This window comes from Myotis brandtii, unplaced genomic scaffold (assembly GCF_000412655.1).
Source record: "Myotis brandtii unplaced genomic scaffold, ASM41265v1 scaffold810, whole genome shotgun sequence".
NCBI classification, from domain to species: domain Eukaryota; kingdom Metazoa; phylum Chordata; class Mammalia; order Chiroptera; family Vespertilionidae; genus Myotis; species Myotis brandtii.
Genome location: NW_005371274.1, coordinates 1,917,805 through 1,918,315, shown reverse-complemented (window position 1 = coordinate 1,918,315; position 511 = coordinate 1,917,805).

Sequence of the window (511 nt, the reverse complement as noted above, 5' to 3'; positions counted from 1 at the left end):
TTTATCAACTGTGTCTATGGGTTTGCATATATGCATACAAGTTATTTGGCTGATCTCTTCCCACCCACCCCACCCTAAAACTTTAATTCCCAAGCCTGCCCCAGACCTATTGAAGCAGGATCTCCGTAAACTGTACAAAGCTCTACTGGTAGAGAATCACTGCTAAGGAACTCATTCCTTCCAGGGGAATGTAAGGCACAGGCCCAAGACAGCTTCTTGCTTCAGTCTAAGATCCACACAGCCCCTCAAGAAAATAAATAGATGTCTTAGGGTAGCTGTATGTTGTCTGTGAAGGTTATCCAAGAATGTAAAAAACATTGGTAACAGTTTCAACCTGAACTTGAAAATGAGCTTTGTTGAGATAACCAGTTGATTTAAGAGGCTAAAATGATACTGTCACAAAGTTCAATGACAACAGTACTGTGGTTTAAAGTGTTCCTGTGGCAATCCTGTTTCTGGAATATCATCTGGTCCCCTTTTAATAACTATTGCTAAACCTTATTGTTACCAA